Source organism: Desmodus rotundus, chromosome 5, assembly GCF_022682495.2.
Source record: "Desmodus rotundus isolate HL8 chromosome 5, HLdesRot8A.1, whole genome shotgun sequence".
Lineage (NCBI taxonomy): Eukaryota > Metazoa > Chordata > Mammalia > Chiroptera > Phyllostomidae > Desmodus > Desmodus rotundus.
In genome coordinates this window covers 136,928,530-136,955,980 of record NC_071391.1, presented here as the reverse complement: position 1 = coordinate 136,955,980, position 27,451 = coordinate 136,928,530, and the positions used below count along the sequence as shown (strand labels likewise).

General features: G+C 37.8%; 1 long non-coding RNA gene across 2 annotated transcripts; it reads right to left on the bottom strand.

Annotated features, from left to right (window-relative positions):
• Nucleotides 1-7,356: 7,356 nt before the first annotated feature.
• LOC123478968 (uncharacterized) lies at nucleotides 7,357-26,891 on the bottom strand. Of its 2 annotated transcripts, XR_008426907.1 has the most exons (4): nucleotides 26,522-26,891; nucleotides 26,247-26,339; nucleotides 8,241-8,379; nucleotides 7,357-7,785 (listed from the first exon to the last, which is right to left on the bottom strand). It is a non-coding gene; the product is annotated as an uncharacterized lncRNA (long non-coding RNA). The 2 variants fall into 2 exon arrangements; XR_006654403.2 differs by having other exon boundaries at nucleotides 26,247-26,891.
• Nucleotides 26,892-27,451: the final 560 nt, after the last annotated feature.

Here is a 27,451-nt window from a genome sequence, read left to right as displayed (position 1 = left end):
TTCCCTTTTCTCTAAAAATAAATAAATAAAATCTTTTTTTAAACCACCTTAGAGATATAGTACCAGCCTGTCAACTCCATGGCTCTGCAGGGGGAGGGCTCAGAAAAGGGATTATGACCTCTGCTTAACCCAAAGCCAGATGCTTCAATCTCTTCCAGTATATTACTGATGCCTTTCAAGCTGCTTCCCCAGTGCTAGAACTCAGAGGGAGTGAGTCTGAGTAGATAGTATTCCTGAGAGCACATCCCCCCCAAATTCCTGTATTCAGATCTCCTTCTCATCAGAGTTTGGGTTTTTTTGAAGATTCTGGCTTGCAACACACTGAGTGGCATTACTCACTAGATAGAACTCAGAGCTCTGAGCAAAGTTTAAGCACTATTAATTCTTCCTGGATGAATTGGGATTATAAAAAGTTCCTAAGAGTCAATTGTTAATAGTATGATAAAAGGAGGTTATTAGAAGGGCAAAAGGAGGTACAATGAATGGCAGAACAGAAGTTACTACTGTTGATTCTTGACAGGTGAGCTGAGTTAAGTATTTCTTTGGGCCTCTCCCCAAGCTTTTCTTGGAAAAAGGAAAGGAACTATTTATTCAAAAGTTATGCAGGTTCAGAATAATGGCAGAATGTTGCTGTTAAATCCCAAAATCCCTTTAAAACACCCACAAATACCCACACAGATTTCTGCCTCCCCTTGCCAAACCAGGCCAATCAGGGGTACCATATCTCAGGAAAAGAAAACAGAAGTCCAGCTTGGCTAGGCTCCCATTCTTAATCCAAAACTGAGTGGCACTTCTCACAGTGGGGCCAGTGGGAGTCCTGCATTCTTTGAAACCATGTGGTCAAGACCCTGCACTGCTGCTACATGGTTAAGAGGCTTTTCCTTCCCCAGCCTCATGGTTGAGAACCCTGCCGGGCTGCTACATCCTGCTTTTCTGCTGCTTTCTAAGCTGCATGGTCAAGAGAGCCCCCTCTCTGCTCCCAAACCACATGATTAAGCCTGTTGTTTTGTTTCTTAATTGTAAGTGTATTACATTCCTAGTCCTTCTGGTAGCATTACTCTAAGTCTCTTATTAACACTTTTTAAGAGAGTCTGCTGAATGTATTCCTGTAATTTTTTAAAGATTTTATTTATTTTTAGAAAAAGGGAGAGAAATATCAATTTGTGATAGATACATAAATAGGTTGCCTCTTACACATCCCCATCTGGGGACCTGGCCTGCAAGTGCCCTAATTAGGAATTGAACCAGTGACCTTTTGATTCACAGGCCAGCACTCAATCCACTGAGCCACACCAGCCAGTGTGAATGCCAGTAATTTTTGAAGTCATGTTCTTTAATAGTTCTTCAATATTTGCCCACAGAGAAGAACTAATGTTTCCTTTGAGCTTCTACACTAAGTCCTCCTAAGAAATTCTAGAGTTCAATAAATATTAGATTTATAATTAGCATCCTTAAGGGATATACTATGCCAGTGTGGTAGACACTGTGGGTGCTTTGCCAAATTGCTTTTACTTACAAAATCTAATTCTATTCTGGGTACAGAGTACCCAGTTAAAATATTGACCGCACAGCCTCTCTTTTGGTTATAAGCTCTACATAACATGATTCCGGCCAATTCTCAATTTTATAAACAGTGGCTTGGTGGGGATTCTGGGAGCATGCCCATTGCCCTTCTCCTCTTCCTGCCTAACTCATACACATAATGCTTGACAGTGGAGAAGCCATCTTGCCAGCATAACAATGAAAGAAACATCCTAAGGATGGAGAATCAGGGAGCTAGGAGGAACCTGGGCTCTTGATGACTTTTGAGCAGCTGCAGCAGACTGGGCTGCCCACCTTTCAACTCTTGTGAAAAACAAATACCTATTCGATAAAGCTCTTGTAGTCGGGTTTCTGTTTTACATGCATTCAGGTGCAGGGCCTGACTGACACATTCAGCATTTCAATTGTTTTCATTCTTTAACACCAAAAAGAAGCCCAAATACAGGACCTTTACTATACAAAATCCTCCCCTGCCTAACCTACTGAATACAATTCATTCTACTATGACATATGTTTCTGTGAAAATAGTTAGCTGATATGCAACTAACATATAGGAGAATGAGGACAGTATAACATGGAAGTCCCATTGGTTTGTATGCTATTTTTCACAGTAGGTTAATATTTTGAAGCAACATATGAACATCTTAAGGGAAAAAACTGAAAATCCCTCAGAAATGCCTCCCTTTAGTGCAAGTAGTAGTAATTTAGTGGCTTCAAGAACCACCAATCTCTCCCCAATGTTAAGCTATCTGGTAAAAAGTGACTGAAAGGCAGCTGAAGAAGCTGGACATATACATGATTCATTTAATTCCTGGAAACTTTTTTCCTCCAGTGAGATTCTTTCTAATTCCTTATATATCTGCATCTCAAAGGAGGCAGTGTGAGCCTTAGGGATTGGTACTGCAAAAACTGACAGGTGCCGATCGAATGTGCTAATATTTTTATAAGCATTATTATTGCTTTTGTTAGTGTTGTAGTTGCAACATTGCATCAAATTTTAGCAGTCTATACCAGGTCCATTTTTCTCCTAAGTCCAGTTGACTTTAGAGCACAATTTTGTAAAATTTAACTTTTGAAAAAGGAATGCATATATCCACTAAAGCAGAAATGTCAGATTCTCAGAAACAGATATTAACTGTCATCAGGACTGCCACTGATAGTCCAGGTAGATCACAAAATTGTCTCATTAGAACTTTTAATAAATGCTCTGCATAATGGAAATAATATGATTATGTCAATAGCCTACCCACAGAAAAAAAGCCTGCATTGTAGTGTTTCCTATATAAAGGAAGTCAGTTTTACACCCTTGCAAATAACCAAATGTCCTATTTACAATGAATTCTGGAAACAAATTACCCCACAGAGCAAACAAAGCAGCCAAGCATGGGCTGAGCAGAATCTTTCATTCACCTTTCATGTGTCTTGATGAACAACACTATTCATTTAAAGACAATACCACCAACAGCCTAAGTCTAAGCTCCACCCCCACTGGCAGAGACAACCTAAACTCACCATCTAACCATCCATAAAACTAAATAACACGCTAAAAATTAGATCCTGGAAGAAGGAAAAGGTGAGGAAAAGGATATGTGAAACCTCCGTTTTTCTTTTTTTTTTTTCCAATATATTTTTAGGTTTCAAGTGTAGTTGATGTACAATATTGTATTAGTTCCAGGTGTACAACCCAGTGATTAGTCATTTACAGAACTTATGAAATGATCACCCCAATATATCTTGCACCCATCTGACACTGTACATAGTTATTACAGTATTATTGACTATATTCCCTATATTGTATCTTACAGCCCCATGACTATTCTGTAACTACCAGTTTGTACTTATTAATCCCTTCCCCTTTTTCACCCATTCTCCCAACCCCCTTCCATCTGGCAACTATGAAAATGTTCTCTGTATCTATAAGCCTCTTTCTGGTGTGCTTATTCATTTATTTTGTTTTTTATATTCCACATATAAGTGAAATCATATGGCATTTTCTCTGACTTATTTCACTCAGCATGATACTCTCTATGTCCATCAATGTTGTGGATGGCGAGAGTTCTTTTTTCTAATTGCTGCGTTATATTCCCTTGTATATATCCACCCCTTCTTTAATCATTCATCTGTTAATGGACACTTAGGTTGCTTCCATTTCTTGGGTACTATAAATAATGCTGCAGTGAATATATGGGTGCATATGTCTTTTCAGTTTAGAGTTTTGGTTTTCTTCCACCCAGAAGTGGAATTGCTGGGTGTTCCTTTCTCTTGTTATAGCCTTTGTATTTGTTTTTTAATTTTAATTTTATTTATTTATTTTAAAGTATATTATGTTACTACAGTTGTCCCAATTTTTCCCTCTTTGCTCCCCTCTGCCTGGTACCCCCATTCCCTCTAGCAACGCCCCCCTTAGTTCATATTCATGGGTGGTACATATGTTCTTTGGCTTCTCCATTTCCTATACTACTCTTAACCTCCCCCCTGTCTATTTTGTACATACCATTTATGCTTTTTAATCCCTGCACTTTTTCCTCCATACTCCCCCTTCCACCTCCCAGCTGATAGCCCTCCCAATGATCTCTATACCTATGGTTCTGTTCCTGTTCTGGTTGCTTGCTTAGTTTGCTTTTCTTCCTTTTTTTAAATAGATTCAGTTATTGATAGTTATGAATCTGTTGCCTTTTTAATGTTCATAATTTTGATCTTCTTTTTATTAAATAAGTCCTTTAACATTTCATGTAATGATGGCTTAGTGATAATGAACTCCTTTAGCTTTACCTTGTCTGGGAAACGCTTTATTTGCCCTTCCATTCTAAATGATAGCTTTGCTGGATAGAGTAATCTAGGATAGTAGGTCCTTGCTATTCATCACTTTGAATACTTCTTGCCAGTCCATTCTTGCCTGCAAAGTTTCTTTTGAGAAATCAGCTGATAGTCTTATGGATACTCCTTTGTAGGTAACTCTGATTTTCTCTTGCTGCTTTTAAGCTTTCTCTTTATCTTTAAGCTTTGGAATTTTAATTATGATGTGTCTTTGTGTGGTCCTCTTTGGGTCCAACTTGTTTGGGACTCTCTGTGCTTCCTGGACTTGTATGTATATTTCCTTTGCCAGATTGGGGAAGCTATCCTTCATTATTTTTTTCAGATAAGTTTTCAATTTCTTGCTCTTCCTCTTCTCCTGGCATCCCTGTGATTAGGATGTTGGCACATTTGGAGATGTCTTTGAATCTTCTCATACTATCCTCGTATTTTTGAATTCTGTTTCTTCTTTCTGTTCTGGTTGAATGTTTATTTCTTCCTTATGTTCCAAATCATTGATCTGAACCCTGGCTTCCTTCCCTTAACTATTGGTTCCCTGTAGATTTTTCTTTATTTTAGTGTAACCTTCTTTCTTCCTTTATGTTGTTGCCATACTCAATGAGTTCTTTGAGCATCCTGATCACCACTGTTTTGAACTCTGCATCTAATAGGTTGGCTACATCCGTTTCATTTCATTCTTTTTCTGGGTTTTTAATTTTTTTTCGTTCTTTTGTTTGGGCCATATTTCTTTGTCTCCTCCATTTGGCAGCCTCCCTGTGTTTGTTTCTGTGTATTAGGCAGAGCTGCTTTGACTCCTGTAAAAGGCACCTATAAAATGTATGGGGCAGAGTCTGAGGTAATCACCAGGATGGGGCAACCCACTTCACTGCTTTGTGTCTTTGTGTGGGGGCGGGGAAGGAATTGGAGAGGGGATTGTGCCACTGCCATGCTTCTGGGTGTTTACCCAGCACTCGCCCTGTTTCCAGTTACTTAACCCACTCCCCATATGTGATTGGTGCCCTTCCATCTGTTGCCCTGGTGTTGAATCCCAGAGTGGGTGGGTTTGTGTACATTTTAAGACCATGCAGGCCTTGTAAGTGAAGTTTCCTGAAAATCTGGCAGTTTGTTCTGCTGCCTCAACCTCCATTGTCTTTTATAGCCAGAAATAATGAGAATTATCTTCCCAGCACTGGGACCCTGGGCTGTGTGGTCTGACTTGGGGTGGGGATTCACTTGCTCCCAAGGTATCCTTCCTGATTTTTATCTACCACATGTGAATGTGGGACTGCCTGTGCCCATTCCACTGCCACTACCACCTCTCCATGCCACACAGTATCCCCTCGCCTCTTTGCCCCATCTCCACACCTCCACCCCTTCTACCTGTCTGGATGATTGTGGGTTCTATAAATACTTAGTTGTCAGACTTCCATACAGTCCAATTTTCTGACAGTTCCAGGTGTTTTTGTTTTGAGACTTAGTTTTAATTCTTTTTGTGGTTGTGTGAGGAGGTGAAGTGTGGCTACCTATGCCTCCACCTCGACTAGAAGTCTTGCTTTTTTTTTTAATCTATTTTGTCTAGTATAAATATTGTTACACCAGATTTTTTTATTTCAATTTTCATGAAATACCTTTTTCCATTCCTTTACTTTCAGTCTATGTGTGTCTTTAAAGTCTTTTATAGACAGAATATGTAAGGGTCTTATTTGTTATCCATTCAGCCACTGCATGTCTTTTGATTGGAACATTTAATCCATTTGCACTTAATTATTGATAGATATGCATTTACTATCATTTTGTTATTCATATTTTTGATATTTCTCCTTCCTCTTCTCCCCATTCTCCTCCTCTTCCCCTTTCTGCTCTTTTTCTTCTTTTTCTCCTCCTCCTCCTACTTCTTCTCATTTTTCTTAAAGAAGACTGTTTAACATTTCTTGTAATATTGGTTTGGTAATGATGAACTCCTTTAGCTATTTCTTGTCTGGGAACCTCTTTACTGTCCTTCAATTCTAAATGATAGATTTGAAAGTTAAGAGTACTCTCAGTTGTAGGCTTTTCATCTCTTTGGATATTTTATTCCAATCCCTTCTGGCCTGCAAAGTGTCTGTTGAGAAATCAGTTGACATTCTCTTGGGAGCTCCCTTGCAGGTAACTAACTGCTTTTCTCTTGCTGCTTTAAACATTCTCTTGTTGTCTCTAATTTTTGGCATTTTAATTATGATGTGTTTTGGTGTGGGCCTCTTTGCGTTCATATTGTTTGGGACTCTCTGTGTTTCCTGGATTTATATATTTCCTTCACCAGGTTAAGGAAGTTCTTTGTCATTATTTTTTCTAATGGGTTTTCAATTCCTTGCTTGCTCTCTTCTCTGGCACACTAATGATGAGAATGTTGGTATGCTTGGGTTGCCCCAGGTGCTCTTTAACCTATCCTCATTATTTTTTTAAATTCCTTTTCCTTCTTACTCATCTAATTGGGTGTTTTTTGCTTCCTTATCTTCTAAATTTCTGATTTTATCCTCTGCTTTACTGTTGATTCCCTGTATTTTGCATTTCAGTTAGTGTATTCTTCATTTCTGACTGGTTCTTTTTAATGTATTCTATCTCTATTTTTATGTTTCCTATCTCTTTGTTCAAACTCTCCCTAAGTTCATCTACTCTTCCCCTAAGTTCATTGCACATCCTTATAACCAGTGTTCTGAACTGGTCATCATAAATTTATCATTAATAGGCATTATATAATGTATTTATTTGCTTATTTATTGTCTCTCCTCCATTAGAATGTAAGCTCCACAAGAGCAGAGACATCATTTTGTTCACTACTTTATCTTGAGGTCTAGAAGAATGGCTAGCACATATCATTCAAAAATATTGACTGAGTATCTGCTATGTGCCAGGCACTATTCTGGATGCTAAATATTTATGTGTATAGTTGTGAATGAAACAGAAAATCTCTGCCTAATGGAGCTTATATTCTTGTGATTCATAGTGTTTGATAAATATTAATCAAATGAATCCTCAGGATTATAATAAAAATCCACTAAAATAAATATTGTACCCCATAACCTCATTATAGTGGATGTTAATGAAACCCTAGTTATATTAGTTTCCTGTGGCTCTGTAACAAATGACCACAAACTGGGTGGATTAAAACAATAAAAACTTTTTTTTGCAGTTCTGGAGGCCAGAAGTACAAAATCAGTATCACTGGGCCAAAATCAAGATGCCAGCAGGGCCTGCTCCCTTTGGAGGATCGAGGGGAGAATCCATTACTTGCTTCTTCCAGCTTCTGGTGGCTGCTAGCATTTCTTGCTTGCAGTGACATTACATCAATCACTGCCTCCATCTTCACATCACCTTCTCTTTTATGTCCATGTCAAATTTCTATCTCTCTCTCTTACAAGGATGTATGTGGTAGCATTTAGGGCCCACTGGGCAATCCAGGATAATCTCTTTCTGAAAAGAAATATGAAAAAAATCACATCTGCAGAGACCTTTTTTCCAAATAAGGAAACAGCTACATGTTCCAAGAATTAGACCTGCTATCTTTGGGGACCATCATTCAGCCTAGTACACCTATGTTCTTCTAGTTGGAGGGAAGTTTCAACCCATGGACTACCAAGAGGTATCTTTCCTTTCAGATTTTGTCCTTTCCCCTCCTTGCAATATATGTTTATTTCTGCAAAACTAAGAAAGACAATGACTTTATTTTCATATATAACAACAGAATTATATTTTCCAAAGAAATCAGTGTAGTAACATTTGTGACTCATTCATAAAGGTGTTTGATTGTCTTCCAACAATAATTAATATTCAGTGGAGGTGGCAAAACAGTATGTGAGAACAAATTGTTTTATATCTTTTACCAAGCGATCCCATCACGATTTGCAGACAGAATATAAAATCCCTACCATTCATCACTTAGAGTCATTATCTGCATATCACAAAAGTAGGCTGTGACCTCAGGGTCCTTGCCAAATGCCAGTGAGCAGAGTCTTGTGCTTCACAGCTAGAGCTGAAGCTCCACAGCCTTTGGTGTGTTGGGAACCCCTACAATGAAGGGACAAATAGGCATCGTTAACAATATGGTCATTTTAACACTATGTCTTTCTGAAATTTGGTGTAGAGACCCAGAATTTAAACTTGCCCTGCTTTTTGCTCTTAAAAAGAAAAAAGTATCTTATGCTTTATTCAAATAAGGTATTCTCACATCATCTTTAGTGCAAAAGAATATCCTTACTTATTTAGTGGGATTTATTTAAATATGGTCAAATTTAATCAGTGTGTAAAGTCACACCTAGTTTTCATAATAGTATTTTACTCTTGAAAAAAATCTCATTATTAAGTAATACATTCCATTGAGAAATTCAGTTCTAAGAAAGGAAAAATTCTAATGATTCTTATGAATGTTATTTCACTTATAATGGATTCAGAGGAACATTTTAATTTTATTTCTTGCATTAATATTAAAAATAAAATTGTAAAAGTAAATTATGAATTTTTTGTCAGAAAACCTAGTTTTAAAGAAAGAAAAACTTTTATTCTGATTTAATCTATAAAATCAACAGCAAACATATTTTTTCTTGAAAATTAAAAATGTGCTTCAAATCTACTATTTTGTTTATTCATGCAGCACATATTGAACACCTGCTATACTCCAGGCACAGTACTGGGCACTGGGAGATATGAAAGTAAACAAGACCTAGGCCCGGCCCTCAGGAAGCCTTCAGTGTAAAGGGGATGGTGACAAGGACATGATTTCTTACAGATAGTGCGATGGTGCTCTGTGGGGGCTGGCAGAGGGCATGAAGGTACAGCAGAGCCTGCCAGCTTCCAGGACTCCAGACACCCCATGTGAAAGGAAGCTGAAGCCTAAAGAATCAGTAAAAGTCAGCTGCTCAGAGACTGCTGTGTATATGTGTGTGTGTGAAGTTCCAAAAGTGAGAGAAAGAATAGTGGTTTGGAAATGGAGGTGCTTTCAAATGGTAAGAATGGAGAGTAACGGGAAAGGTTTAAAAGAAGAGGCATGTCCTGTCCAGGTGGCTAAGTTGGTTGGAACATCATTTTGTACACCAAATGTTGAGGGTTTGATCCCTGGTCAGGGCACATACCTAGATTGCAGGTTCCATCCTTGGCCAGGGCACTTATGGGAGGCAACCAATTAATGTTTCTCTTTCCAATCAATGAATTAATCAATATTTCTCTCTCTGTGTCCCTCCCCTCCTCACTCTTTCCCCCTTCCTCTCTCCATAAAATCAATAAATCAAAAGTCCTCACACATACCCTTGTGTGAGGACTTTTTAAAAGTTTAAAAGAAGAGGACTGCCTGCTCCTGAATGTCCCCCTATCCGAGAATCTAGACTTAGATTAAAAGTCTATTTTAGACTTTTAATAGAGTCTAACAAACTATTAAAAGGTTTTAAAGAAAGGCAATGGTATACTCAGATCTGCATTATATAATGACCATTCTAGCTGCAGTGAGAGAATGGATTGGAGGTTGGCAAGACAAGGCAGTGACCTGCCAGGAGGATGGGGTGAGAGAGGTCCAGGGGACAGTGTAGTACCTGAACTAGAGCTCACTGAGGGAGCTGACAGACTGAAAAATAATTTCTCTAAGTAACATTAAGACAAACAATAAATTTAAATACTTTCATGGAGCTGTGAAATATTTTAGTGGTCTATGGTTTTCAAATCTTTCTTATAAACCTAATGTTATCTCTACAAAAACCGGCTTAAAAATAACTTTCTGTAATTTTTATTCCTCAGGTTATATAGCCTAAGTAAGCAAACCTAACACATCCACAGAGTATAGAAACATATCCAAACTACTCTGTTCCCAGTAGGGGTAGATATTGAAGCAGCCAATATTATCACTGCAGACACCTTTCTTGGCTCTAAGAGCCAGTAGATAAATTCACCTGCTGTTATCCCAACTCAGAACCAGTAGGTGAACTAACTAACCTGTTATCCCCACTCACAGTGTTGCCCACTCCTACACTTCCCATCCTCTGGGGTGAAGAGATGGATTCAGGTTGCAGGATACAATTCAGGAATGGAAAGGTCAGAGAACGTACTGCATCCCGAGTTCTCAACACACACATTCTTCTGCCTTCACCTGAGGCAATAAGGAACACCTTCTTTGAGGAGATATGATTTCCATGGCTGAGGAGAAGGGGTAACCTATTACCTGAATGAAAAGTATTCAACTGCACTTCTTCTCTTCTCCAGCAGGTGGCAATGAGTAACCCAAAGAGAACTATTCTAGCCAAAGCCAGAAGGGCACTGAATGTTTCAAATTCTTAATAAAATGCCAACTTTTAAAATATTTAAATTTTGCTTAAATGACTAAAATGGAAAGCCTACAAAAGGTTCTAAGAATGGCAAGCAGTTATGACAGAAACAGGCATCTTAAAATTTCAATAAAAACAGAACCCTACAATTTATATATAAAGAATGATGCTACTGATGAGTTCCAGGTAACCCCAGCAGTTACTCTACTCATTGTCCAAACAATGAATTAGCTGTGACCAACAGCCTCTCTATTTCTTCCAAAGTCGGCTTCCCATGGCACTGGTGGCTTTCTCCCTCTCTCTAGGAGGAACTACAACTTCCCATGGACACCCAAAGAGCCCAGATACAGGCACCTGGTTCCCTGAGATAACTGCTGACAGTTGACATGTAAACCCAAACACCCTGATTCCAAGGAGCCTGTGTGGACTCCATCCAGCCTGTGTGAACATCCTCCACAAGGATGTTCAAAACTGGTCTTGAGGAAGAGAAAGCAAAAGGGGAGAGGATGTCCCTTTGCTGGGATGCTCACTTATGACATGTCCAACAGAGCACCCTGGCCCCACTATTCCCCTGTGCCTTCTTGGCATATAAGTTTCCTAGTAAAGCCTGTTCCTTTGTCTATAACATTGTGAATTTTTCTGAACTCTCTTGCATATGCTCTAAGTTGTTTTAACTTATATGCTGTAAGTTGCTTTCCAGATGATGAGCATTCCTTGTTCTTTCCATGGTCTCACGACTGTAACCTCTCAGGAAATCATCAATATATAGTGTGAGACAGCAATCTTTCTAATTAGAAGATGAGAAGTAAAATCATGCTGTGTTCTAGTGGAATGCCTTTAAAGTGTTTAAAAAGCATTGTTAGGATTTGGTATGAGACTTGAGAAATCTGTAATTTTCATTTATCTGTTCTTACCTAGGTACTACTGGTTTAAATGATTTGTAAAATTTTCCCTGACATTTTCTGCCTCACATGTCTATAGGAATATTCAGTTTGCTGAACACCTCCTTTTCCGTGGATATTTTGGAGGTACTGAGGCTGAGACCAACCGGAGGAAAGGAAGTTCTCCATTGTGACATCACTTGTAGTTTCATGCTTCAAAATAAGTGTAAAAAGACCATATCAGTCATACAAATTAACTGTCGTGATTTCACAGCTCCTTATGACATGTTTATTATGAACAAATCTTTTTATCTTTGGCCTACCCAACTAATGACTGAAAACCAAAGAGAGAATAGCTCTCTAAGGTTAAATTATGGAAATCTCTATTGCACTAACATGCAAAAATGATTATTCTCCTGAATGTGATAAAGTTATTGTGTTTGCTGGGCTTGAGGGCTCAAACTTATTTTTTCGTTATACCATGTGACTAAATTCCATAAGTCCAAGTCATTGCTGATTATCTTCTTACCATGTAAATTATACAAAATCTTTGTTTTTTTACTCTCTAAAACCCATCACACTATAAGTTTAATTGATTACTTTTTCAGAACAAGAAATTAGACATTTAGAGCAATTATGAAAAACCCCAAAGTTGAATAAAGATAGTCTACGCAAATAAAAATATCATGCCACTCAATGTATAAACTAAAACAATAAAACCAATGAATTTTAGTAATAATTTTAAGAAGTAACAGTTATCTATTAATGACATCAAAAACAATGGTTTCTTTTATTTATTGACTTATTTGACCTACAAATGGAATAATACTGTTTATTTACTTATTTACTTTTAGAGAGAGGGGAAGGGAAGAGGAAAGAGAGGGAGAGAAACATCAATGTGTGGTTGCCTCTTGCACACCCCCTACTGGGGACCTGGCCCACAACCCAGGTATGTGTCCAGACTGGGAATTGAACTGGCAACCCTTTGGTTTGCAGGCTAGCACTCAATCCACTGAGCCACACCAGCCAGGGCTGGAAGCATACTGTTTTAACTTGCTTTTTCCACTTAACAATATACTTCGGCATCTTTCATCTCATTCTTTTAACAGACTGTGTAGCGTCCCAACACATGAATATCATTATGCTAACCAATTCCATATTTATAGGTGTCTGCATTGTTTTCAGTCTTCTGCTATTAGGAACAATGCCAAAATAAATAACCTGTGCATATATCTTTATGCCCTTAAATGAGTATTTGTATAAGATCAATTGCTAGAGGGAAAACTGCATAGTCAAAGAGTATGAATATTTATATTTTAACATATATATGCCAAATAGTCCCTTCAAAAAGCTGAACCACTATATATTCTTGTACAAACACTATCAGAGTAAGGCAGTGATTTTCAGACTTTTGTTACATGGGAACTTTTTCTTTGAAAGAAATCCTTTTCAGAATCCAGAATAAAGCAGAAAAGGAACTTCATTTTGGTGAAAGCTGATACAAGGGCGGGAGGCCTACTGTTCTTGCCATTGGCCCTGACCTTTGCTTCTGTGGCACTTCCACATGGCCTCCTGGAGCACAATACAATATAGGCAGTTTATCTTTTTCTAACATAATGTGTTTTCAAATATATTTGACTGACTGAAAGTAGAACTAACATGATATAAGACTTAAGAATTATCTTAAAATCCCTAATTACACCTCAATTTCAGACAGAATTTTCAGTAATTTAGTACTAACACTTCATATGTGTTCTTTCATTGGTTTCTTTTTCTTTACAATGAGCATCTGATTATGGTTTATTTCTGCTCCTTTTAGAAGGTTGAATGATTTTCATCTTTGTCTTAACTGCACTAAGTGTATGAAACCTAAACTTGTTATCACTGGGATCAGCACTTTCATCTTTGTTTCCCTTTATTTTAATGAGAAAGGCAAAATGTAATAAAATATTAAAATAATTATAGATACAAACTCATCAACAAAGGTAATGACTGCCAAAACTGAACTGAAACTCTTGGTTGTATCACCATTTAATATTTCGTAATATTAATTCATTAACTGAACCTATAAAAACCTGAACTGAAGGAAAGGTGGTGTATGTGTGACTGTAAAGTACATATAACAGCAGGTGGTAAAAATTTGAAGAACCACCTATATATCATTGCAATCAGTGACTCTCTTCAGTGGTTTAGAGCCTATTTTCAATTTTTTCTTAACAGGCACCAGGTAAAGAATACATAGATGTCCACTTAGGCTAAGGAGCCATTTATTCTGTAATCTTGGAAAACCGGATGCTCCCTTCAGAGCTCTCACCAGATTTAAGCTTTTGAGAGATTCCTCTGAATGGAGGCCTCTGCTTTGCCTCATTTACTAGGAAAATGCTAGTCTCCTTTTTCCCCCTAAACTTTTTTTACTTTTTTTCTGATTTTTGTTGGATTGAAGAGAAATCATCCAAGGTTTATTTCAAGGTTGTTTCACATAGGCATAATTGGGCTTATTATTTTTAGCCAACCAGGTATTGTCCTTCTTTTCATAATTATAGAATGCTTCTTAAAAGCATCCAGAAATCCTGGCTCTTAGAAACAATGATGGAACACACTCAACTATCTGAAAGGAGATCTTTAACCTCAATCAGATGCTTATTGTGAAGGAAGAAAAAACACAGTAGAAAACACAGAAAAAATGATTTTATCCTTTGATCCAACAAATATATGAGTCCTAGTTTCTAACGGAGTACAAAATGTATAAGCCATGGTCACTACCCTAAGTTTATTATCTGACCAGGGCAACTAGGCATACTCCCAAAAAAGTTACATGATAATTTAAGGTAGTTTAGAATACATTGTGAGGGCACACTCTCCCTCCTTGAGTATTATTGCACCTTTCCCTTCCCCCTCTTCTTCCCCAACAGGCATGTACCTCCTAAACTTTAAAGGACCCCACAAGATTTGCAACCAGGGGAGCAATGGGCAACAGCCACTCGTCTGGGACTAACCCCCTAAACCTGTCTCCAAGGCCCCCTATTCTCTGACTTCCCAGTGAGCCAAAGCAGCCCGGCCTAGGCTCTCTCCTGTTGCGTCTTCTGTCCTAAACCCTTCCTTGTTTCAGTGTCCCAGCATTAATAAATGTACTCTCAAAATTAAAAAAGAACAAAATGTGAACTGTTTGGTACAGATTATAGTTTCCATGGAAGACCCACCCTTTCATGTTCTCAGTTCATTAACCCCTTTATAGTTTCATGTGCCCTTGTGCCCAGTCTAGACTTCATGCCCACTTTAATTACATCAGCATCTCAGAATCCTTTACCCACTTGATCTCTCATATCTGCCTTATCGATCTCCAATCCTGAGTAAATTCTGCTGTCTGCTTTCTCAGCTTTTTCTCCCAGGGTGCTAAGCATAGCTGGAGAGAATTATGTTCTTTGCTCTACCCAATTCTCTGTGATATCTCACAATTCTTCCAATTTTGCTTACTCTCCTGGATCTCCTGATCCCAGAGGCTCCTTCATCTCAGCAGGTGACCTGACCTCCTTTGCTACAGGAATCAAGGGCATCAGGCTTAATTTCACTTTCTATTTTTCCAATCTGAAATTTTTTTCTGATCCTCATTCTTCCTTTACAAAAGTAATTTCTCTACCTTTTTCTGATGATCTTCTCCCCTACAAACTTCCTCCAAAATCTATGATTTCCCCTCCATTGACTCCTTCTCCTCAACCCCCAAACATGTTTACAACTATCCTATTCCCATACCTCCTGCATTTGTTATTATTGCATAACAAATTATCTGACAATTTAGCAGATTAAAACAACAAAAACTTATCTCACAGTTTCTGGGGAATATAAGTGCAGCTTAGTTGATGCTTGTTGTGGCTCTGGGTCTCTCATGAGGCTACAATAAAAATGTCATTCAGAGCTTGTTTTGGGGCTGCAGAATCCACTTCCAAGGTTGAGTTTCCTCACAATGTGGCAATAGGGTTCCCGTAGAGCAAGTAATGCACAGGAAAGCAAGGAAGAAGGAAGCCCCAATGCCTTTTATTGGCTTGTCTTAGGAGTGGTGTACCATCTCTTCTGCCTTATTCTATTTGCCATAAGTGAGTCACTAAATCCAGTCTACACTCAAAGGAGCAGAATTAGTCTCTGCCTCTTAAAGAAAAGAACTTCAAAAATTTGTAGACATATTTCAAACCCACCACATCTCTCAAATACACCATTTTTCAAGCCTGCTATTTCTTCAGCTACTTTGCTACTTTCTTACTCCTTTCAGTTATTCCTTTCCCTTACTTTCTCATCACCCAATATTCAACTGTCAACAGTCCAGATGATCACTGCCTAACTGAACACTACTGCTGTTGAGCATAGCATTCAGATTAGCATGGCATTCAAGGCCCTACAAAACCTAGCCCCAGCCTACCTTTTCATTTTCTCTCCCCCAGTTTCCCTTATACATCATCAAGGTAGACATCTCCTCATTTTCCCACCTCTTTGCCTTTGCTCAGATGATTTCCCTCACGAGGAAGCCCCCTCCTCACTTTTTCTTTGTTCAAGACCCAGTATAATTGCCATTTTCTCCAAGAAGATGTCCCTGATCTTCCCAACCAGAAACATCCTTTCCCTCCTCTGCACTCCCAAAGCACATTGTCAATTTTACTGTAATCCCATTTCACACCATTATTGTGTTGGTACACACCTTTCTATTCCTTTCAGCACTCCAACAATACTATGCTCATACTAAATTCTTAATCTTTTTTGAATGAATAAATTTACTCAAATCATTGAGATTTAATTTTACTCTCACAAAAAGGCAAACTAAAGTCCGTATAATCTCTACTAGACCAACATATTGAGCTAAGGGAAACTGCAGAATGGTCTCTGCTAAAGAAGAATACAGTCTTCTTTTCTATTATTTGACTAATTTTAATGGAGTAATTCAAATTAAATCATGATTATTTTCCAAAAAGGTTTGCTTCTGAGATATGTTTGCATATAGTATTTTTACAGTCCCCAGTCAACATGAAATTTCCATGGAAACAGATCACACACACTGGAGAAGAAAGGAATTGAATTGTGTTTGAACTGCATTTTGTTATCTCCATGGAGCTATTTGTGCTAAATATTTGAGTGCACAGGGAAACTATAATTTAAAGTTGCCTAAGATATAATATTTAATGCTTTTAAAAGGACAATATTTGCTATTCGTTTTGAAGATTTTTATTAATATGTGGAGTTAATACAAAAAGTTTGAATACTCTTTAAATCATACATAAATATCAGCAAATCAAATACCCATTTGCTTCTTTGCTAGCACAGAAAAGAAAAAAGAAATTAAATGCTCACCATGGAAAGGGTGGTGTTGCTGTTTTATGGTCTACAGATAAAATAATTTCTTCTGAATATCATTTTAGTCTAAATTTGTTATCTAGCAACAATGTGGCAGCTGGGTTCCCCCAGAGCAAGTGACTCAGGAAAGCAAGGAAGAAGGAAGCCCCAATGCCTTTTATTAGCTAGTATTAGAAGTGGTGTATCATAACTCTCTGCCTTATTCTATTTGCCATAAGTGAGTCACTAAATCCAGCCTACACTCAAAGGAGCAGAATTAGTCTTCACCCCTTAAAGAAAAGAACTTCAAAAATTTGCAGACACTTTAAACCTACCACATCTCTCAAATATACCATTTTTCAAGCCTGCTAGTTCTAAATTTGTTATCTATCAATGAGCTGTTAAACACTTTTGATTACAAACATGATTAATTGAATAGGGACAGTTAGTTTAAAATACATGGGTAGAAACTAAAAGATGAAAATATTTTCACTCACTAAATAGTAGTGTAAATCTTTATGATTTGAGAAATGTATTCTCTTAAGCACTGTGAAAATCTACCCAAGAACTTAAAATCACTAGAAATACTATACCTTAAAGATTATCTTTTTCTTATGTCTTTGGGATATAAACATATCTTTATACATCGAAATTCTTAGAAATCTATTCCAACAATTCAACGTGTTAAAGAGATGTCAGATACAGCTCAGAACTTTCTTAAAATTTTCATTCAACATCAACTATTGACTTTTATGTTTACATTTCAATAAATATAACAAAACAAATATAACATAGAAAAAAGGAAAATAATTACAAAAGCTCTACATCCTGTTTGCTGAAAATGAGCACATAGGCTATAAAGAAGTTAAATCACACTTATATTATTCATTTCACAATCATTAAAACCATTGGATTTTAATGTTAAAAAAATGTATTGGTAGAAGACAATTTAAATGTATTAGTAACACACTTAGCTTGTTCTTTTCTTAATTTAGTATTTTTTAAAAGATTTTATTTATTTCTTTTTAGACAGAGGGGAAGGGAAGGAGAAAGACAGGGAGAGAAACGTCAATGTGTGGTTGCCTCTTGCACACCCCCTACTGGGGACCTGGCCTGCAACCTAGCCATGTGCCCTGACTGGGAATCGAACCAGACCCTTTGATTTGCAGGCAGGCACTCAATCCACTAAGCCACACCAGCCAGGGCGCATTTAGCTTGTTCTTTATAGACCAATTCTCTACACCAAAATTCATCTTGCAAAAAAAGGACCACATCTTTTATTCTGCCAGGAGCAAAACTGAAAAAACAAGAAGGTAAATGTCAAAAAAGCAGCAGAAAGCTGCCAGTGGTGACTATTCCTTCCATTTGGCCAGTTTTAATTATTCCTTGACAGTTATGCTGCATTGGAAAGTTGAATGAGGCCTCTACCTAGTAGGACAGAATAAGGCTGAGTGATAATCACCTCCTCAGATAGGTTCACTACATGCTCAGTCACTTTCTCCAGTTGGGGAAGAATTGCCTTCCAGAGCTATGATTCTGTTTCTTCACAGGCCTTTATAGGACTGTCTATACCTTCACCTAAATTACTGGCAACCATGCTTAAAGGAGTAGGAGGAGCTTTGTCCCACTCTAAGAACCAAATTTCCTTTTCTGGGGCAGCTGTGGCTTTGATTGAACCAAGTGACAGCTCAGAGGTGCAGATGTGATTACCCTTTGACTATTCCACAGGGGGTGTGAGTTTAGTGGACAGAGGGCCATATGCCCAAAAGAAAGGTAAGCCTAAAATCTAAGATGTAATGACAGAGGCAAAAAAGGATGAAAAAGCGAAGACACTCAGGCCTGGAAAGTGACATTTTGATTAGATTTAATGAGAACCTATACACCATAGATTGCCCTTTCTACCTTAAGGCTGGAAATTAGCTTCCTACTGTTACTAGTCACAGGATACTACAACATCATGTATTTTTTCTAAACCTTGCCTTTATAAATAACCCCTTTATTAAACTATCCTTAATTACTCAGTTTGATAGTACCATCTGTTTCCGGAATCCTGACTGATACAGATGGTACGGATTTTCAACAAGAAATCTCAAACACAATTCTACATTACGGTTTGACTATAAATAACATTCCTATTATGGAGGCATTTCTTGTTTATAGTATATTTTATGACTAAACCCTTCCCAAAGCCCTTGGGCTGATTTTTGAAGTGAAATGCTTTCTTTCTCTGCACAAGTGAGAGGGATTGAGAACAGTCCTTCCTTTCATCCTGGCAATTAACCCTGGGCATATATATAAACAATGAGTCTGTAGCTTTCCCTCAAGGTGTGGCCAGTCTGTCTGACTAAACCTCAGTCCTCATTATTGGTTTTCAAATTCAACACCCTGCTGGGACTGGAACCTGACCTTGAACCCTAGCCTTGTAAATCTTGACAATACTTTCTTTGCAGGTATGCTTTTTCCCCATTGTCTTTCAGTGACTGGCTTCTTCCTATGTCACCAAATGGACCTCCTTGTCACTGTTTTTGCCCTGCTGCTGAACCTAAAATCTGTCTGCCTCAAAATCCCTTCTGTGACACCACCCCAGTCCCTCAGATGGGAACCATATTCACTGATTCTATTGGAATTTTCTATTTGGACTGCTATCCCCTTCTTGGAGACTATGCCTATTGGGTGAATTTTCCTCTAGCTCTCATGCCTCTTACATGGACTTCTGCCAATAGGATTCTGGAATACTTTATGGCTGAGGTTATATCACTCATGATCAATGCAAACTGAAGAGGAATGAACAATTCAGTGTTCAAAACAGACACAGAAAGCAAGAATCAGCAAGTGTGCTTTTAGCAAAATTCTAAGCAACCAATAGAAGTATTGCTCAGTTTATTAATGAACTGGCATTTTTATTTATAAGCCAGCACTTGTAAGTCAATTCCCTAAGGCTTAATGACCATAGGTGAATATTAAAAACAAAAAAGGAAGGAAGGAAGGAAGGAAGGAGGGAGAGAGGGAGGGAGGGAGGGAGGGAGGGAAGGAAGGAAGGAAGGAAGGAAGGAAAAAAGAAAAGAAAGGAAGAAAAAAAAGAAAGGATGAAAGAAAGAAAGGAAAGGAAGGAAAGAAGAAAGAAAAAGAAAGAAAGAAAGAAAGAAAGAAAGAAAGAAAGAAAGAAAGAAAGAAAGAAAGAAAGAAAAGAAAAGAAAAGAAAGAAAGAGAAAAGGAAAGAAAGGAAAGGAAGGAAGGGAGGGAGGGAGGGAGAGAGAGGGAGAGGGAGAGAGGGAGAGAGAGAGAGAGAGAGAGAGAGAGGGAGAGAGAGATTGATTTTAGAGCCTGAGGATCAAGATCCTAACAATTCTTAAAATTATAGTATTACTAACAGCTACTCCGTTGGGCACCTGATTATTTGGTATTTTACTAATGACCAAGGCTGAGAAAGGTTAACTGCCTTTATCACACTTAGCTTTTAAGGAACTAGAATTTAAATCGAGGCTTATATAAAAAACTCACATTCTTCTCTCAATATTGTGCTAATATGTAAATATGATAGAATATTGGGCATCCCTTAAAATAATAAATATGACTTTATCAATATAAAAAGTACATGAAAAATATAAGTGCAATATAAACAAAAACATAAAGATTCAATGATCCTAAAACTATTTACATGGGGGAACTCAGAAATTAAAATAGTTGGGAGCAAAGAGATTATGTTTGATAAATTTATACTTAAGTATTTCATTTTTTTAGAGCTATTATAAATATTTTTTAAATTTTTGTTTTTCAATGTATTAGTTCTATATAGACATACATTTGACTTTTTGTGTGTTGACCTTGTAATCTTGTATCCTGCACCCTTGCTGAACTCACTTATTATTCCTAGGTTTGTTTTTTTTAGATTCCTTGCAGTTTTCTTTATAGACAATCAATCACGTCATCTGCAAATAGGGGGAAGTTCTATTTCTTCCTCTCCAATCTTTATGCTTTTTATTTCTTTTTCTTGCTTCCACTGGCTAGGGCTTCCAGTATGATGATGAATTGTAGTAGTGAGATAGCTTTGCTTTGTTCTTGATAAGTATTCAGCTTTTCATCAGTAAGTATAATGTTAGCTGTAGGTTTTTTCAGATGCTTTTATCTTGTTGAGGAAAGTCCCTTCTATCTCTAGTTTGCTGAGAGCTTTGTGTTTTGTTTTTATCATGAAATTGATACTTAATTTTTCAAATCATTTTCCTGAATCAATTAATATAGTCATTTTCTTTTGTTTTTAGATGGTTAAGCTGGTAGATTACATAAATTTTCTAATATTGAACCAGGCTTGCATAAAATCTGACTTGGAGAGGATGTTATTCTTTTTTATATTACTGGATTTAATTTTCAAATATTTTCTTGAATATTTTTCTGTGTTCCTGAGGGATATTGATCTGTAGTTTTCTCTTCTTGTAATGTCTTTGGTTTTAGTATCGTAATAATCATGGCCCCATTAAGTGAGTTGGGGCTTATTCCCTCTCTATTTTTATCTTGGGTAAGTTTTGGTGGTTTTCGGTTTTCAAGGAATTGGGCCATACCACCTAACTTAAGTTTATGTGTAGAGAGTTGTTTATTTTATTATTCTCTTATTATCCTTTTAATGTCTACAGAGTCTGTAGTTGTATGTCCATTTTAGTGTGGCTTTGTAATATGAGCCATATTTATTGGGGGTTTTTGTTAGTCTTGCTAAAGTTTTATCAATTTTATTGTTTGAAAAAAGCAACTTTTGAATTATTTGCCTTTACTTTTGTTTTCCATTTAATTGATTTTTATGCTCTTATGTTTACCATTTACTTCCTTCTGCTTGCTTTGAGCTTATTTTGCTCTTCTTTTTCTAGTTTTATTTTTTAAATATTTTTAAGAGATTTAATTTTTAGAGAGAGGGGAAGGGAAGGAGAGAGGCAGAGAAACATTGATTGGTTGCCTCTCGTACAAGCCCAGACCAGAGACCAAACCCACACCCAGGCATGTGCCCTGTCCAGGAATTGGACCAGTGACCTTTCACTTTGCAGGACATGTCCAACCAACTGAGCCACTCGGGTCAGGGCTCTTTTACTAGTTTTCTTAAGATAAAAACTTACATCATTGATTTGAGACCCTAAATAAACACTTTAATGCCGTAAATTTTCCTCTAAGTGCTGCTTTATCTGCATCTCACAAATGTTCATATACTATTTTTTCACATCAAAGTATTTTCTAATTTCCTTTGAGATTTCCTCTTTGACTCATAGATTATTTAAAAGTATACTGTTTAATTTCCAAGTGTTTGGAGATTTTCTTGTTATTTTTCAGCTTTTGATTTCCAAGGCAATGCTACTACGGTCAAAGAACATACTTTGTATTACCTACAATTCTTTTATATTTGTTAAGGCTTATGACTCAGGATATAGCCTCTCAGTGAATCTTCCCTGAGTACTTGAAAAGAATGTATATTCTCTTTTGGAGTAGGGTGTTCTATAAATGTCAATTAAATCTTGTTATGGTTAAGATTTTCCATATTTTCCATATCTTCTATGTCCTTGTTGACTTTCTGTTCCCACTTTATTACTAAGAGAGTATTGAAGTCCCCAACTACAATGGTGGATTTGTATATTTCTTTTTTTTTACTTCTGAAAGATTTTGCTTCATATATTTTGAAACACTATGCTTAGGTATATAAACAATTAGAATTTTTATGTCCTCTTAATGAACTGACTCCTTTATTGTTATAACTTTCTTTACCCCCGGGTCATCTTCTTTATTCTGAAGTCTACCTTTTCTGGTATCAATATAGCTATTCAAGTTTTCAAAGAGTATCTTCTTCCAGTACTTAACATGTAATCCTCAGATATGTGAAATGAGTTTCTCATATACAGCACATGTTGGTTCATGCAGATTTGTGTGTTCATTTTTAAATCTCTTTTCATTGGTGTACTTATGTCATTTACATGTGATATAACTATTGATATATTCAAGTTGAGGTCAACACTGGCTACTAGTATTATGAAAGCAGTGGAGAGGGGTTCACTATTCAGTATATAGACTTTTCATTTAATGTTTTTTGCCTGACCTGAATCTGGGACCCTTCCACTTCAAACTCTCTACCAAGTAAACTTTCTGTTTCACAGAAATGACTAGGAGTACACTCACTAGTCACTTGGCTATTTGTCCTAAGGATAATATTAGATTCTAATTTATCTAATATTATTCTAGTTTATCCTAAGGATAAATTCTAAACCTAGGAGTCTAACTACTCTGTACAGATTTTCTTTTTTTTCTGTACAGATTTTCAATCAACCTTCTGGTCTTTCTCTCTATATCTTCTCATTGATGTTGTCCTCTATTTTATGAGCTGTGGTATGAAACGTATCTTTGGTCTTAATCCCCAGTTTCTGGCACAGAGCTCCTAAAATCTTTGGAATTTCATAAATGACAGAAGTAGCTTTTGTTATCCAGAATGTGCTCCTTTTGAGTTTATGCTAATAAAGTGATTTAGGGGGGGGCCTATATTTGGCTAGCAGATCTCCAGGAAAGGGAAAGGAAGACTAGAGATTAAGCTCTATAAAGGCCCTGGCCAGGATGTGATTAGAACCACATCCTGATATGCCATGGGTGTGAGTTGAACCCCTGGTCACAGCATATACAAGAATCAACCAATGAATGCATAAATAAGTGGAACAACAAATCAATGTCTCTCTCCCTTTAAAGTCAATTTTTAAAAAATTACTGTAAGGTCTATGAAAACTCTTGAACAAGGAGATATGGTAAACTTCTGAGCTGGTGAACATGTGGAGGTGCTGGAAAGGTGGTACACAGAGGACATGGAAACTCTGTGTCCCTTCTCCCTACCTTGTCCTATGAAGCTCTTCCATGTGGCTGTTACTGAGTTGTATCCTTTTATAATAAATCGATAAACTTATGTAAATATTTCCCTGAGTTCTGTCGGCCATTCTAGCAAATTATTGAACTTGAGGAGTCATGGGAACCCTAATTTATAGCTGGTTGGTCAGAAGTACAGTTGTCAACCTGGACTTGCTATTGGTATCTGAAGTAGGGGTAGTCTTGAGGGCTAAGACGGGATTCTACAGAGAAACAGAATCAATAGAATATATAAAAGATAAAAAGATTTGTTATAGGAATTAGCTCACCTTATAGAGGCTAAGAAGTCCCACACTAAGCTGTCTGTAAGCTGGATAAATATGAGTCAGTGGCATAATTCAGTTTGAGTCTGAAGGCCTGAGAACCAGGGGAACTGATGGTGTCACTCCTAGCACAGAAAGGCTCAAAAACAAGGAGCACCAAAGTCCAAGGACAGGGCATCCCAGCCCCAGGAGAGAAAATTTGCCCTTCTTTCACCTTTTTGTTTCATTTGGGTACTGTAAGTGATTGGATCATGCCAGCCCACTTTGGTGAGAACAGATCTCTTCTCAGTCTACTTAATAAAATGCTAATCTTTTCCAGAAACACCCTCACAGATGCATTCAGAAATGTTTTACCAGCCATCTGGGCATTCCTTAGCCCAGACAACTTGACATATAAAATAAACCATCACTGTTCTTAACCTCAGGGATTTGATGCTGTCTCCAAGTAGATACTGTCAGAATTGAACTAAATTTATTGGACACTCAGTGTCTGTTGAGAATTGCTTGGTGTGTTGTCTATGACCATACCATCCTGAACATGCCCAATCTCATCTGATCTCAGAAGCCAAGTAGGGTTGGGCAGAGATTGTGGGAGAATTGCTTATTGTGGGATAAACCCTCACATGTGTGGTGTCAGAGCATTGAAAGTAGAGAAAAATAAAATTTTCCTTTACAGAGCCTTTCTGGAATTCTGAGGTGTGAATTACTTTCCTTCTAATTGGCATTCCCCTTTGCATTCAGGTTTCTTAGCTCCAACAGTTTCTTCATCCCCTTTCCTTCTTCCAATAAGAACATACCAATATCTCATTCTCTATTGTCTCTTTCCCTCTCTTAGTCCTTGTGGGTTTTTTATATTTTCTCATTTCAGTGGAGTTTCACAGCAAAATAAGATAAACATGTTTAATCTCTCGTTAAATCAGTCACTTTGTAGAATATTTGTTTTCAAAACTGTGAATTCTTTTAAAATAAGTGATGCAGTTATAAAATACTTAAGTGATATTAACAAAACATAATATATTTGTTTCATTTCATACCTTTGTTTTTTCTGGTTACAAAAGTATGCTTGCTTATTATAATGTGGATGAAAAGGGGGTCACATACTAAACCTGACAAGTAGGCCTTGGTGGGACTTACAAACTCAGAGACTGAAAGTAACCGCTTAGGATGGTCTGACCATAAAAGTTTCTAACTAAATGCAGATCATGAAGGGTAATCACATCCTAATCCTATAGCTTCCGTGACAAAGGTCAGTCTTTACCTTAAGTGAGCCTATTGTCTTTTTTGCATCTAAGGTAACAAATCTTTGAACTATCAGAGAAATCCCTTTTCCAGACCCCACAGGGACCACCCACCACACCAGAGCAGGAAACCACAAAACCCCTCATTGTTATCTTGTTCCCCAAATACCATTCCTGTGTGCTGTAAATATTAACTATCCCATACCTACCAATGAAAAGAAGCATGTGTCTCTCCATTTTACTTTATATCCAATCCCAGAGATTTCCCCAATTTGCTTCATCCCACCCCCTTAATCTATCAATGGATTTCATATAAGCCTCCTAATGTCTTCTCTTGTGATTCTAATGTATAAAATAGCCACAAAACTGCCATTCTCCAGAGTATTTTCTCAATCCATTGAAATTTTACTTCCTGGCAGTTGTCCTGGCATTTTGGACACAGGTTTGGATGTTTCTTATGTTAACAATAATATTTTCCAAATGTTAGTATTATCTAACAAAGGTGAAGTCTCTCATAGTCCTAACCCCTAAATAAAGTCACAGGTTGGTCTCTAGTGAATATACTGTTTAATGATTCTATTGTTTGTAAGATATATAATAGAAAAAAACCACTAAAATATTAACAGCAGTTAAATCTGTAGTGGGATTAATAGAGTTCTCCTTTATCTATACTTTCTAGTGTGACTAAATAAACATCCAATCACTTATAAAGTTAAAACTTTGTGTCTCTTTCTTAAAATACATGTCATTATATTCAAACTCTCCTTTATGCATTTTCTTTTCGAAAGAAAAAGTTTTTATTTAATTTAAAATAATATTCCAAGAATAAAATAGTAAAAGGCTCTCTGACATTTACAAATTAAGTTTTAAATTCTAATAAGTAGTAGTCAGTGGGTCAACATCATCTATCATAAAGTTTTCATCAATTATGTAATTTGCGTTTAAGACAAACAGGAACGTAAGTCTGAAGTTTCATAGATAAACATACTCTTAATTTTCCCTTTGAAAATCATTCACCATGTGATCTGGAAATCTTTGATCTGGAAGCCTTACCGGGTTTCCAGGCCTCCTGCAGATTTTACTCTTCCAAAACTTTGATTCTTCTCCACTCTCTGACACTCAAAACGTTAGCCTTTTACAGCAAAGCTACAAATTAATCACCATAAAGTTAGACTGCTAGCCAAAGAGAAGAGAATTAATTTTACAACACATTACCAATTATTTTTAATATCCTGAAGTAACAAATCAGGGACCCATTTTCTCCAGGGAACTCACAAAGATTGCCTTAAAAGACCTCATGTAAACATTTCCACCCACATCTGTCCTACCTCAAACCCAACGACCATTTATCGTGAATGAGTCATTCAAAAATCGGTTTATCAACCTCCACTCCAAAAACAAGCTGAAGATTAATCAGGTCTATTTTAGTCAAGTGACCCTCCCGAGTAACGAGACGGTGTGGGCCTGTCCATCTCCCAGGCCTCTCCACCTCCTCAAATATTATCTTAGCGGTTCCACTGTTCACAGCGAAGGCTGTCGGGGGCAGTCATCCCTCCGCTCCCGCTTTCCTCGCGCGGAATTCCCAGCCCTTCGCTACGCAGGCAGCGGCAAGCAGCTGACCCGATCTTTCCACCTGGGCCTCGCCTCGCCCTCAGTCCCACGCCCACCGTGGGGCCTGCTAGCTACGAGTACGACGAGTAACACACCCCTCCCTTTTCCACGCCAGGCAGTAACCATTCCCCTCGCTCCGCCCAGTTCCGAGATCGAAGGACCTACAGAGCAGAGGGTGAACTAGCCGCCGCGCAATGACACCTTTGCGCAAGCGCGCGGCTCCGCCGCGCCCGCCCGTGGAGCGCCGGAGAGAAGAGCTTTGGGCCAATCAGAACGTGCCTCGCTAGTACGCCCCCGGCTCCGCCTCTTTCGAGCCCTTAGGGCGGCTAGTGAACACAATAGTAGGCTCGCCTGCACGTTTCTCACCGCCGTTTCGCAAATCGTCACCCGTGGAAACGGCCTTCCCAAAGGGGAATTCAAAGCTCCCCCCCCTCCCCAAGCGTTGAGAGGAAGGACAGTGCGGGGAGGGGCGAGGAAGGCTTTCTTATTTTGTAGAGAAAACCTTCACTTTCCCGACCTCCGCTTCTAGTTTCTCAGGCTAGAAACGGCCCTGTCAGATTTATAGATACTGTGTTAAAGAAAAAGTATTTTTTTAATGCTAAGTTTCTTCGTGAGGTAACGAGGTGTCTTGTTACCCACAATTCCCG